Raw genomic sequence first — 13,425 nt, 5'->3', positions numbered from 1 at the left:
GTAAAACTTAAGAAACTAAGGCAATGTCTTTAAGAATTAACTAATGCATAAGCCGGTTCCGGGGGATGAGAGATGAACATTCAATTCGAACAAGAGAACATGTGAATATTTATTAGTGTCGTCTGCTGTAGTATGAGACATTATTATACGTGCTAAATAAGTAGAATTTCGGTAAGGTATTTGACATGTACCACTTCCGTTCATACACAAATGTCGATCAAACTGAGCTATTTAATGTCTCTATTACTTTAAAGGGGGAGGGGGTAGGCGTATATAGGTTTTGCATTGTCCGTCCGATCCGCTGTCCTGCTATCAATGTGTTCGTCAATAGATTGACAGTTGAATATAGGAGCATCCCTGTCCTATAGACACATTTCTAGTTCCATTAAATCATTACAATTTTCGTTTTATTTATTCAAGCGTTTTCATGAATAAGAAATAAATATTTCATTGAAATAAAGTAAACCTAGCTATGCAAGTTGAGTATTTTTTTTTAGGTGTTACCTATCTAGATTTCCCTCTGATATTTTCTATTCTAACAATTTAATGTTTAAATTTCTGTTGCAAAAAATACGTCTGATTCTGAACAGTTTACTAAATATTCAAAATAGCTTTAATATCTTCCTATTGACTTTGATGCAAAGTAATTAAACACATCAACATGCATTTCAAACATCAGTTTTTTGTCGGCTGCTGATACGTTGCAGACGATAAACTTTCATCGGAGTCTGATGTTGAATTCCTAGAAAATATGAATTGTACAATTTTGTGTGCTTTTAGAAATCGGTTTGTATAGGGTGTGTATACATGTATTACGTGTTAAAATTCCGCTTTAATTATTTAAACATTAATTGAGTACTTGCATTGAAAATATACAAGTCCTCCCAAATTTTCAATTTGCTAGGATTGGTTTTAAAGTCATAACGATACAGCCGAAGGACATCGAAACAAAATTTGTGTTCAAAAATCTGAAAGTATCACCAGAGAAAGTATCAAATCACAAAAAATCCAATCTTACACAACTTTGCTGTTATAACGCTTCATAATCCAAGATGGCGTTCAATATGGCCGCCGATTATATGCAGAACTGATATATATCGTATTATGGTAGATTTTGTAGCAAAGATAATGCAGATTTCGATTTAAATACATGTAGGTGTAAAAGCATTTCAGAATTGTTAAAAAAAATGAAAATCATAGTTTTTATGTCATATTTTTTACTCCTTTTTTCTAAAAATAAAAGAAAAGATGGCATTCAATTCATGTTTTTTTTTTATAAAAGTGTTTTCGAAATCTAACAAAAAGCAATTTAGAAACGTTTCTTTACTCAAATACCTCAATTCCATATGCCTTATAGAAGATATACAACATAGAGTTATTGTTAATGAGTTGCAACGACAATAAAACGGTGTTACATTGGTATAAACAGTTCTGTTGTTTATTATCTTTGGAAAATATGTAGAAACAAACAAACAAGAAGATAAGAAACTCATTATACAATAATATACAATATTAAAACGTCATTGTGCATGTTGGCAAAAACAAAGTTGCAGTTAAGTCCACGGAAATACAGAAATGCATTCAAAGAATTTTTTATCAAGCAAACAGCAAAAGATAAAGACAAAACACATTGTACCAAAGGGTGTTTATTTTTGTAAAACTAATACGAAAATTGAGAGAAAATAAGATACACCGATAAGTTTAGATAAAAAGAGGTTTGATTGTTTAGGTGATTATAATGCTTTTATACTTCTATCTTTTGATGGTTTAGTAAAGTTAAATACATATCATATTTCATCATAAAAGAATAGCTTGAAACATATGTTATCTCAAATTTGTACAGATTTTATTGAGAACACATTCTTTGGAAATTCTATATAGATTCTATATTGAGTCGGATAGATTTTTGTGTTAATCTAGGAAGAAAAATGAAAAGGTTGATGGTTTGTAGATAAAATGACCAAGAAAATGCTATTATTTTCAGATGACATAAAATCTTAAATTCTGTACAGAGATACAATTGCATTATGTATCCGAGTTTTGAAAATTATTCAAGACTTTGAAGTTTTTATACAGTAGCGTGTAGCTCTACAAAGAATAAAAAAATGTAAAATGCATTGAATTTGAATTTACGGTACATAAGTATATATAGAAGTTGTATTTTTTTCTTGTCTTCGGCTGTCATTTATTCCAATCATTTAAACATTTGGATTGAGTTTTTCTTAAACCGGTGCTAGGGGGTATTAGTGATGAAATCTGTGGTCCCGAACCTCTAGAAAAAAGCATGAGCACAAAGATGAAGTATGAAACAGCGTTGTGCAGCTAACACCTGTCAAACAACACTAAAACACTTGCCTGAAAAAGTGAATCCTTTCTCTAAAACGAAACAAGAACGCATAGTTGAAAAACTCGGGTATGATTTCAATTGCGTTCACATAGAATAAAGCATTTCAAAATAATGGAAACATAACACTTATCATTTTATATTTCATGACATGGAGAAAACGACATTTTCAAGAGTGTTAAATTATAGATATTGGTATCATTGCATTTTAAGTGATGTGATTAAGTTTTTAATTTTTATCAACAATGTTTTTTGGATGAAGCATCGTATTTGATCACATTATGCTTAACTTTTTAATACAACTACTGATATCACAATCACTAGATATAAACTTCTGGGGCGTCCATGGCTGAGTGGTTAAGATCGTTGAATTCAAACCACTTGCCCCTTACCGCTGTGGGTTCGAATCCAGAGAGGCATTTGGATTCTTTCATGTGAGGAATCTATCCAGCTAGGTTACGAACGTCGGTTGTTCTACTCAGGTGCTCTTTTGTGCACTTGTAAAGCTGGGAAGTCGCCATATGATTTTTTTTCTGTGTTGGTGCGATGTAAAACCAAAACCAAAAATATATATAAACTTCCAAATATGGATTTTTAAAGTACATACTTGTTGAGGATTTTATTATGATCACATAGGAACGGAATCTGCTAAACTTCTGTTTAAGTACTGTCAAGTTATAAAGAATGTTAAGATGACCACTTTGTTATATATCTGCACAAGTTACTGTTTTTGACACAAAAATGTAAACACACGTGCCGAATATAGTCTGCATTGGTCGTATGGTTTGAATCTGTTGCCACCAGTTTTGATGCGATGAGGAATAGTTTTTACTCGGACTTGATACACTTAGAGAAATAGAACTATTAATAACAGTTAATTCTTACAGAAAGAATTTTATCTTGATTCCTTTTATAGTTACAGTGAGCGTTTTATCCTTTTTAGCTCACCTGAGCATGCTCAGGGTGAGCTTTTAGGATCGATGATTGTCCGTCGTTCGTCGTCCGTCCGTCGTCCGTCCGTTCACATTTTGTTGATAACACTCTAGCGGTCGCATTTTTGCCTCAATCATCATGAAACTTGGTCAGGATGCTTATCTAGTTGATGGCTCGGATGAGTTCGAATATGGGTCATCTCGGATGAAAAACTAGGTCACAACAAGAGCTAAAAATAGAAAAACCTTGTTAACACTCTAGAGGTCACATTTTTGCCTCAATAATCATCAAACTTGGTCAGGATGTTTGTCTAGGTGATAGCTCGGATGAGTTCGAACATGGGTCATCTCGGATGAAAAGTAGGTCACCGGAGCTAAAAATAGAAAAACCTTGTTAACACTCCAGCGGTCACATTTTTGCCTCAATTATCATCAAACTTCGTCAAGATGCTTATCTAGTTGATAGCTAGGATGAGTTCGAACATGGGTCATCTCGGATGAAAAACTAGGTCACAAGAGCTAACAATAGAAAAACCTTGTTAACACTCTAGCAGTCACAATTTTGCCTCAATCATCACCAAACTTGGTCAGGATGTTTGTCTAGGTGATAGCTTGGATGAGTTTGAACATGGATCATCTCGGATGAAAAAGTAGGTCACCGGAGCTAAAAATAGAAAAACCTTGTTAACACTCTATCGGTCACATTTTGGCATCAATCATCATCAAACTTTGTCAGGAAGCTTGTCTAGGTGATAGCTCGGATGAGTTCGAACATGGGTCATCTCTGATGAAAAAGTAGGTCACTGGAGCTAAAAATAGAAAAACCTTGTTAACACTCTAGCTGTCACATTTTTGCATCAATCATCATCAAACTTGGTCAAGATGCTTGTCTAGGTGATAGCTTGCATGAGTTCAAACACGGGTCATCTCAGATGAAAAACTAGGTCACCGGAGCTAAAAATAGAAAAACCTTGTTAACACTCCAGCGGTCACATTTTTGCCTCAATCATCATCAAACTTGGTCAGGATGCTTATCTATTTGATAGCTCGGATGAGTTCGAACATGGATCATCTCGGATGAAAAACTAGGTCACAAGAGCTAAAAATAGAAAAACATTGTTAACACTCTAGCGGTCACAATTTTGCCTCAATCATCATCAAACTTGGTCAGGATGTTTGTCTAGTTGATAGCTTGGATGAGTTCGAACATTGGTCATCTCGGATAAAAACTAAGTCACAGGAGCTAAAAATAGAAAAATCTTGTTAACACTCTAGTGGCTACTGTTTTGATCCAAATATCCTGTAAATTGGTCTGAAAGTTTGTTTTGATGATTTCTAAGTCAAGTTCGAACATGGGTCATCTTGGATGAAAAATTAGGTCACACCGCCCAAATATTGAAAAACCTTGATAACATTCTAGTGGTCACATTTTCGACTCAGTTGTCATCAAACTTGGTCAGGATGCTTGTCTAGGTAATTGCTCGAATGAGTTCGAAATCGCATGTGAAACTAGGTCACCGGAGCTAAAAATAGAAAAATCTTGTTAACACTCTAGTTGCTACTGTTTTGATCCAAGTATCCTGGAAATTGGTCTGAAAGTTTGTTTTGATGATTTCTAGGTCAAGTTTGAATATGGGTCACCTGGGTAAAAAACTAGGTCACACTGCTCAAATATGGATAATCCTTGCTAACACTGTAGTGGTCACATTTTTGACTCACCTGTCATGAGACTTGGTCAGAATGCTGGTCTAGGTAATTGTTTGGATGAGTTTGATGGGTCAGGTGAGCGATCTAGGGCCATCATGGCCCTCTTGTTTAACTTTTAGCCTCACAGACAAAGTTTTACTCTTAACTTTTTTTATCGCTTTATGCTTACAGAAGAAATAATTCTTTACTTTTTATGGATTGGTATTAAGAGCTTTTAAATATATTTTTATTATAAAAAAAAAACATTTCTTATTAAAACGTTTCTGTCTAGAATATGACCTCTTTTTGAATCTTGCTTGCCATATTATAGACTTGAACACATCTGCAGATGTTTCTAAATTCACACTTACACCATTTTCATGTTTTAATGTTGAATTTTGCTTAAACCGGTGCTAGGGGCGTGGACGGTTACTTGCATTTTCCAGCACCGTTCATGAACAGGCTTAATCAAACCGATCCTGCAACATTTTCAATTTTGTCGTTTTGGGCGTTCTTTAGGGATCTGATTTCTCTATCTATTTTGATGCTTTTAAATAAGTCATTCACACTTTCTGTGAACATCATGATCGGAAATACAAACATTGCATATTCTTATTGAAGAAATTCTAAATTTCTTTCTGAAAACTTGGTTTCCTTATCTTTTTGTATTTTTATTGCAATTGGAGTTTGAAAAAAATCAGCATTTTTTTATACTCAATCCAATTATTTTTTGTAAAATACTTATATGAATTATAGCATTCTCTGTGCGTACACCTTAATTAGTTTGCTCAGTTATTGAAGTTTTAAACCATTAAACCAATTACATATTCCTGTGGTTGCAACATGTTAAAAGTTGTTGAAGCAACTGTGAGGAACACAGCATGTGCTTGTTGCAGAAGTGAAATATCGGTTTTGAGAAGTGAAATATCGAAGAACAGTTTCCGAAAATGCCTACTATATCTATGGAAACGGCGTTCAAATTCACAAAGTATTGATATAACTAAAACTTAGTTGAAATCAATCAATTTAAAATAAAACCTAAGCGCTTCATTTTTAAAGCGAAATTTGGATTTAACGCCAGTAAACGCCCAAAGTTGATTGTACCTCACGCTATGCTCGTGCGTTTTAGTCATGTTGCTTGCTTATTTCATTTAAATTGGGAATGAAGTTTTAATGAACAGGTATGGTTAAAAGAAGATAAACTGTAGTTTCGAAATCATAAAATGTTTCATATGATGAAAAACACAAACCGCCTGTTTTACTGAGCTATGTAGCAATGTTTATTGTAATAATTTAGGTCTAAAATATATGAAATATATTGCAATTGTTATTGTTTATTTCTTAAAATGACCAAAAAAAATCGTATATTATTTATCAAGTATATTTTAGTAAATATTTCTAAGGAATACATTAAAAGAAAATGTTTTAAGTTAAGAATTGTATTGCAAGTAGATAATATGATAATATGATTTTGTTTTTCAGATATAAAAATCGAAGCGCGTTTCAACAACTACGCCTTTTACTTACTTCGAATCGCTGAAAAAAAAACGTTTTCAATCCAATTATTATATAGCAAATGGTTGTTTTAATAAACAAACCGTTTAAAAATGAATAATTATATGTATTAGTATATACCATTTTAAAACCATCACTTGAAATGTTATAAAATGTATAAAAATGTTGTGTTTAATTCGGTTATTTTTGTACGCTACGTTTTATTTAGTTGTCTCTTTTCTTTCCTTTTTACAATTTTCATGATTTATAATTTATTTATTTATTTATTTATTTATTTATTTATTTATTTATTTATTTATTTATTTATTTATCTATTTATTTATTTATTTATTTATTTATTCATTAGTTTTTCGTGATCTTTTACAGGTTTTTTTTTTCATTTTCAACCGTCACCTGCTAGCTATCTCTGCAGATTCTAAGAGTATCTTGCATCTGTTCGAGTCTTGCGTGTAATTGCTGATGAACGTTTCCAATAGCCTTCGATCTGAAGGTAACACTGTTCTAAAAATAGATTTTACCTTATCACCACTACATCACCTGTACTGACTTTCGGACAAGGGATTAGGGAGTTCACACTATACATGATGTTAATCAGCGTATATTTACTTTGTGTACATGCAATATTTTAAGAAATTGTAGAATGCAAACAAGTTGGAAATGGAATTTAAATGAAAAGAAAAGGGACAACTACACACTGTACTTTTGAAAAGTTAAATTTAAACATATGTCACAATCTGCTCTGGCCTCTATATTTGTCAATAAAACGGTTTTTGTCATTCAGGCAGAAAAAAAGTTTGACTCTTTTGATTGATGAGGCGAAGTTTACAAAATGCACCAGTAATTCTAAATTGGCGATGATTTTAACAACAAATATTTTAGACTTTAAATAAAAAACAAATGTATTTTATTGTCTATACGTAAACAGTGTATGTTAAATCACGGACCTCAATTGTCAATTCAGTTTAAATATACATGCAAGCATGCATGTACGTATACATTATTTCTGATAAAGTAACTACTAGAATCGGCATTTTTTATTAGGTAAAATAGGTGATATAAAAATTCAAATGAAGATAGGTAGCCCGTGCCGCTGCAAAACCGAAAGTAGGATGTTTTTATGAATTTTACATTTATTTTTGACAATATACTGCCATTTGCCCGAAGATGATATGTATATGAACATATTTAATATGTATGATGCATATATAATCAAGCCATAGGTTCATTTCAGTCCGAAAAATATGTCGAGGTGATGGGCGAAGCAAGACATGTCGATTTTTTGCAGCTTATTATTAAGTTGCAGTACATGAAAATCGGGCACATGACAAATCAGCACATAAATAAAACATCCAAGTGTTCCGTGGTATACATCCTTTCTACGTGACATACCTCCTTTCCTTATTACAATGAAATTTTACTGGATTGTTATCCATCGCTGGTTTGTTTTTAGCAGAGAATGACCTGTGCATGTTCAGAGAGGGTACCGTTTCAGCAGATTTCGCAAAGAGGGTACCGATATGGATATGCACCGTGCATACAGTGTAAATCATTGTGCTTCACCTCACCGAACACTATCCAGTCTCAGCCAACATCGGTATAATATGCTTGAAAATTACCTAATATTTTTACAATTACCGAATATTTTTTACAGAATAAAATACATTGAAGGCACAATTAGCCTCAAAAACGATTAAAACGATTTTATTCCTCAGAAAAAGACAAACTTGATTTTGATAATGTTTTAATAATTTGATTGACAGCATGTTAGATACCAATTACGTGATGGAAACAGCGGTTAATGTGAAATAATGTGTCATTAAATTAGGAAAACGTAAAGTAAAGTGTTATTTTGTCTTATGATAATATTTTTTGTCAAAACATGAACATCTTATATTAACGTAAAAATTTGATTGCAAGTGTGCCATAGCAACTTTCATTCATAGAGCGCCCTAGTTTTAAAACAACATTCAAAATATCATTTCCAATAGTTTTTTAATGGTAATCAGATTATTTCACATTCACGTGCATTTCAAACATCCGGTTTTTGTCGGCTGCTGATAAATCGCTGCAGACGATAAATTTTCTGGCATTGAATCTGTGCAATCTGTCTGTGCATTTTTAGAAATTTATTTCGTAAGAGATGTGCATTTATCACATTGATAAAGAAAGTGGAATATTTGAAAACGAGGTGAATGCACCAAGACTAAAGGAATTGGGTAATCTCAATATGTGTATATTTCCAGAAATGCACACTTCAATCCTCAAAATAAAGTCATTCAAGTAATCATTATTGATGGTAATTTTGTATAATTTGATTTCATCAGGGTGTAACCATGCTCTTTTTTTAATTAATGATGTAAGATTTTTCATATAATTTATTCTACATTATATCTATCATGATGTATATGAATCTAAATCTAAAATAGTCAAAACTGAAATATTCAAAGTCGTGCAACACGGCAATATTGATAATTTTGATATAAAGTCTTTTAGGAAACGCAGGTGTCTTCAGAAACGTGTATGATAAAGGCAAGCTTCCGTCTACGCCCTCTAGCACTGACTTGAGCAGTACATAAAAATAAAGTGTTATCCGTAGATGTGCTCTTACCTTTCTACTGTTCATTCAAAGTACTAGTTGCAGAAAAAAGTAGAACTTGGTGCGAGTTATAATTTCTAATTTTATAATACGTTAATGTGTTGCATTTATTGACTTAATAAATATTTTCATAGAATTAACTTACATTATATCTGAGAAATAAAGATATAATAATCAAATATAAGAGGCGGTCCTTTTTCTTTTTATTATTTTATCCTAATTTCTTGCATATTTTATGTTGTTAGATGATTAATAAAGAACGTTATCTAGTATACTTTACCAATTATAGAATGTTCGCGATAACGTTCAACTTCCAGCCGATAATTCTTTTCGAGTATTAGATAAATTCTAACAATATTACAAATCATATTACCTTTTCCTAATGACTCACTTGGCCTTATCAGCTTTGAAATTGTTTAATACTTCATCCGATTCAGAGTTTCTGGCTAGTATTTTCTAATATAAGTTTGTTTTTTTTTTGTTGTATTTGGATGTTATATAGACGACGGAAATACTTCAGTACAAAGTGCAAAAATGCTTCAATATATCATTTTCACTTGCAAGCTTTGTTCATATATATTTAGAATTTTACCAAAGTATTTGTTAGATTTATCTGTTTCAAAGATATATATTGCAGGTAATATATACATGTACTATAGATATTGCAAGTAATGTCTTATTTCACTTCTTGATGTCTTCTGAAAATCAGGTTTTGCTGATGAAAAGCTTTGCTCAAATTCCTAACTAGCTAAAACTGCACGAATAAAAAGGAAGGTTTTACCCAATGCGCATCTATTATAGTTTTTTCATTCGATTATTTTCCTTTATGCCTTTCTATTTTGAAATACAGAACAATCTCTGCAGATCAATACCTTTTTGAAGACAAATAGTTTAGTTGGTGATGAGAGGTGTTGCTCTAAGAGGTCCAAATCCCTAATTGTGCTGTGAAGTATTACTTTTGAAAAATATATAATTATAATGTTGTTGTAAAGGTGTTATTGCTCTACAGAAAGCCGCTCAATAAAGGCTAACTGTATCTTTTATCCTGTCACTTGTATCAATTTCGGCCCGACAACAAGGTGCCGTATATTTTTACTGATCTACGGCACTTGATCACGTGGTATGCATGTTTGCCGGACTACTTCTCAAGAAAAAATATAAAAACTGTCGTTAAATCTTCTGTGTGTAGAATAACGAATTTTGGAAACGTTGATAAAACTTTGTTTGTTTCTTTTATTTCACTCTATAATTTTTCAAGCGAAATAACAATTAAATGTAAAACTTAACTCGTTTTCGACATTGAAATAGTGTACTTGGTTTGATTGTTTTGCACGTGCTGTTTGGCGCTACATTGTGACGTCACGTAAACAATACTTTAAACGTCTGTACAGCGTTAACGACTGAATAAAAGATATTGGTGTTCGAATTCATTTTCTTAGTTAGACTATTTTCTTTCATTCTAGATAGTTTTCATAACAAAATTCGACAAAAAATTATTTTTATTTATCTTATTTTTCAAACAAAATGGCGCCCTCAATGTGAAAATATACAGGGAGACAATAAGAACGGCGAGTGCATTGTTGTAGAATAATGCACGCTTCGGGTCTTCTTTGTTTATATAAAAACATTTTCGAAAGTGTGTTTAAAGGTATTTTGCTAAATAAATTAAAAAAAAAACGGTGACAGGATAAATAGAATAATAGATTGGTGCCGTGGATGGAGAAAGTTTATCTGGCTCTGCTCCGGAATTTATTGGGTTCGCCTTCGGCTCACCCAATAAATTCCTCCGCCCCGCCAGATAAACTTTCTCCATCCACGGCACCAACCTATTATTCTCTATATAAATTCTCTGTCTGGAGGTTTGTTTTTTTGTTTTTTTGGCTTTAGGGCCCCAAACGACACAATTTACGTAAAATTATGGCCCCAAAACGGGAAAAGATGGTTTTGACCAAACCTAGGGTATTACAAAATACAATGTGTTTTTGTTCGAAAACAGGTTATTCATATATATAATAAATACACACTAGGTTGTCATGTTTGGAAATTCTACGATGTTCCCTAACGACGATGATAACTGGATGAGGCATTGTCACATTAATTTCTGTCAATAATACACACATTCTCATGGTTGAAGACAAAACTATTTCTTTTATACAAATATGAACCGGGATGAGTCTATACTACTATACAATATCTTGACAAAAGAAGAATAACATTTATAGGAATGCCATTAAAAAAATATAACTTTCTCCTATGAATACCAATTATTTCGGAAGTAATGTTTGATATACCCATTTACAGTTATTCTTTTTTAACTCATTTCACACAAATGTTTCTGACCTATTTCTAACCCATTTCTAGACCCATTTCTAGACTCATTTAACAAAAAAGTAGCTAGCCAGGAATGGCATCGACGGTCCAGCAATAAGCCCAAAATTATCTGGAACAAATCAGTTACAGTTTTTAGAATGTTTTTCAATAGTCTGCATAATTATCAATTGATTCTACCAAATGCTTTTTCTGTTCTTACTTTTACCATAAATTTGTTAATAATTTTGAAAATGTCGTTAGAGTAAAATTAGTTCAAAGGAATTTTCAAACCCAATTTACATACTTGATCTAATTTCATGGATTAATGTATTTCAGAACAATTGTTTCTATTTTAGGAACAAAAAACCGATAATGTTGCCTTGCAGTACTGATATTCATCGTTTGTTCTTCTAGAAACAAATGGAAGTGTGGCAAATATCTCGTTTAAAGGCATTTGCAAGGGTTGTATATCGACATATACGTATATGTTTCAAAAACTTCTAACCAATAAAGAAACTTAAATAAAGAGGGAATCAGATAAGGACGATGTGGGAAGAAAGAAATCGGATTACCGGAAGATAACACTCCTCTCATACTGGCAACTTGTAATGATTTAAGAGAATTAGCAATATTAGCAAAACTGTGTATTCAGACGATAATAAGCAGGTGAATAAAGTATTATTTTGTAAGTATGTTTAAAAACAAAATAATTTAACAAGGACTCTTGGGACAGCTCTGTATACATAAACCATGCTTTAAAGGAAAAACGATAAATTAAATGAGGCTCGTTTGATATAATTTTTTCAGCGTTCAAAACAAACAAAACTAATATTCCATTATTACCAGCAAATTATGATATCTAAAGCTGATAAAAAAATCTTTTTACGGAAGAGATTAAGTGAGTTATTAGGCGATAATATAAATAAGATAGTATGTTTTATAATATTTTTAGAATGAATCCAACATATACTTGAAAATGTATCGGCTGGAAGTCAAACGTCAATTATCGCAAAGATGTTGTAATTGGTAAACGTACATGAGATAACGTTTGATTAATTAATAATTAATTAATTAACACAAAATATGAAAAAAGTAGATTTCATGAAAGAAGGGAGAACGCCTCTTACATTTGGTTATTATTACTTTATGTCTTAGGTAACCGTAAGCAAATTCTTTGAAGATATTAATACAGTCAATAGAAAAAAAGAACCATGAGCTTATTACAAAGTTATTGCAAGTTAACTAAAATTATTTTACTGGAAAATTGTAGAGCGCATTTCTGAAAAATATAAGGATATAAAATCTTGAGATTACCCGCTTTCCTTTAGACTTGGTGCATTCATCTTGCTTTTCAAATATGCCACTTGGTTAATAATCTATATGATAAATGCACATCTCAAACAAAATAAAGCTCTTAAAATGCACGGAGATTTCATAGATTTAACGGAAGACTAAGGTGTTAAGAATGCAGGATGTCATAAAGAGAAAGTGAAATGCATTTCCAACCACTTTGGCGTAACCGTATATATTGTATCAGAACATTTTACCTGTTATTAACAACAATAAAATAGATCATGTGCACTGATAGTAAAGAGTTTGCCCTTAGTGGCAGAGGGGATGTCTTTGAGGCATAAGAATTGAAGCCACCGTTTATCCCTGTGTTATCGTAAGAGGCGACTAAATGGGTTCGAAAAAACTGGGGTCTATGCATCTCTTAGCTCCAGCAAGTGAGGTGGTTTTGACCCCTGGTGTTGCTTTGAAGTTTGTAACAACCGCAGTAAGCCAAAATCATCTTTCCTGTTCCGGCGCCCTAAATTGTGTTGATGCGCCGTTAAACCAAAGAAACAAACAATCAAAGACAGTAACAAGTTTGCACTTCGAGTTCTTTAAGGACAGAGCTAAATGTGCAATATCTTGTTAATTAAGTCATTTGCTTTTATGTTGTACGTACTCGTAATATATACGGTGTAGTTCCAAAAGTTCTAACAATAAACTAAACGTCAATAAAGAGAGAATCAGATAAAGATGAAGTCGGAAAGAAA

The 13,425-nt window shown here is 32.3% G+C and overlaps 1 protein-coding gene across 1 annotated transcript in view; it reads right to left on the bottom strand.

The window, feature by feature from the left end:
* The window catches only part of LOC132743203 (uncharacterized), a 107,145-nt gene that overhangs the window by 74,124 nt on the left and 19,596 nt on the right, over positions 1 to 13,425 (bottom strand). The gene's annotated exons all lie outside the window — the stretch shown is intronic.

This window comes from Ruditapes philippinarum, unplaced genomic scaffold (assembly GCF_026571515.1).
Source record: "Ruditapes philippinarum isolate M1 unplaced genomic scaffold, ASM2657151v2 ctg429_1_1_1_1, whole genome shotgun sequence".
Taxonomy (NCBI): Eukaryota; Metazoa; Mollusca; class Bivalvia; order Venerida; family Veneridae; genus Ruditapes; species Ruditapes philippinarum.
This window is presented reverse-complemented; position numbering and strand designations above follow the sequence as displayed.